The sequence below is a fragment of the Arachis ipaensis genome, chromosome B10 (genome assembly GCF_000816755.2).
Source record: "Arachis ipaensis cultivar K30076 chromosome B10, Araip1.1, whole genome shotgun sequence".
Classification (NCBI taxonomy): domain Eukaryota; kingdom Viridiplantae; phylum Streptophyta; class Magnoliopsida; order Fabales; family Fabaceae; genus Arachis; species Arachis ipaensis.
The window spans coordinates 127615451-127617318 of NC_029794.2; the positions used below are offsets into that span (position 1 = coordinate 127615451).

Consider the following 1868-nt stretch of genomic DNA (forward strand, 5'->3'; position numbering starts at 1 on the left):
AAGGAGCTTGTTCTTCGAAGAAATTGCCAATGGCGGGGTTCGCAGAAAACCCTAAAGTTGCGAATTGGGAACGATGAGAGGTGGTACGGACGAAGGAACCATTTTGTGTTCTCCTTTCGTTTCCTTTGGATCCTTTGGCGTTTGTTAACTGCGACGCTACTGCAACGGTGCACGCAAAATGGTAAGGTCACTAAGAGAGGTGGCAAACGACACTGCGTTTTGCGTTTGCGGGCCCCACTTAGGTAATGTCGGCTATGTATGCCACGTCAGTCATCACTTTTTTTTGTCTTCTTTAATTAAAAAAATCTAAAAATATTATTCGTATATTAAAATAAGTCACTAAAATCAACCACCAGTGTAAAAATATATATGTGATTTAATTTATTTTTAATATATATTTATATTTTAGCATATATTTTATACTAGTGTTTGACTTTCTCATATGCAATTGTCTTCATTAATGACGTGTTGATTTAGTACATTAACTTGTTGTGATTTGAATTCTTCATGCAGAGTTTATGTGATCAAGATTTATTAGAGCTCTAGAAATTTGATTGTTGCTGCTAGAGTTGCAAACTTTTTAAATTGAACTTTTTATTATCGTCTTCAGGAGAATGTCAGGGAGTCGGTCAAGCTTCTAGAAAGTCTACTAGGTCTTAGTCACATACAATTTAGGCGAGGAGTCGAAATCTTAGCAAGTTAACATATAAAATCAACACACCATTTACGAAAATCAGAGACTAACGTGAGTTACTATTGTAAATTTTGAGTAAATTGGTCCATTATAATTTTAGTGGTCAATTTGAGTCTCATCTCAATTTTCAAGAGTTAGAGGTATTCAAATTCAAACCGATCCAAATTGAACCACTCGTTCGATTCAATCCAAACCAAAAACTGATTAAAACCATGCTAATTTGGATTTGATATTTTGATTGAATTATATTTTTAACAAACCACATGAATTAGATCGGATTTCAGATATACTTCTTAAAACCGATTCAATCCAATTTAAACAGCACAATATGATATAATATTATTTTTTATTACTATATTTAAAATTTTACCAATAATATATTGTGATATATTTTTATTTTATATATGTATTATTATTATTTAGTGAATATTTTATAAATTTAAAAAATAATCTATTTATTTATTTATTTTAACCAACATCTATAATTTTATTTTTATTGTTATGTTATTATTGATTTTTTTAATATATTATATATTGAGATTTGTTGAGAACTATTAGATAACTCCACCACCAAAAAAAATGGTGCATAATCAATTTAAGCCACAAGGTAAGCATCACCAAAAATTAAGGAGTTGTAATTCAATCTTCAGAGTTTAAGGTTCACAACTTTGGCAAAAGTTTAGGTTATTTTTTCAAGTCTTATAAAATCTAACAAGATTGGATATAGAAAAGTGCAAAATTTCTAACATAGGACATATATAAGTTAGATTTGGTAGTTATTTTTTTTGTGCATCTAATATAATTGTTTTTAAAATTTGAATCTAAATTTTATTTTTGTTAAAATATTAAATATAAGATGTTTATCATATTAATTAATATAACATTTATTAAAATAAATATACATGCAAAATAAAATCTCCACATACACTATAATAATATAGAGTAATAATAGTAGCATCATAAGTCATAACACACCATAAAAAACAACAACAAATTAAACAACATACATAAACTAGCTTAACATCATCAATAATTAAGAAGCTACCGACCTAATTACAGTTAATTCGAACATTGAAGGTTGGTTTGTTGGAGAAATAAACTACCATTACTATTGTTGTCAATGAGTTCAAAGACACAAACATCATTTTCATATATATATATATATATATATATA

The 1868-nt window shown here is 27.8% G+C and overlaps 1 protein-coding gene across 1 annotated transcript in view; it reads right to left on the reverse strand.

Moving 5' to 3' along the window:
• The window catches only part of LOC107621417 (SNF1-related protein kinase catalytic subunit alpha KIN10), a gene marked incomplete in the record, with an annotated part of 6745 nt that extends 6567 nt beyond the window's left edge, over positions 1–178 (reverse strand). The window contains 1 exon segment of the mRNA XM_021114386.1: positions 1–178.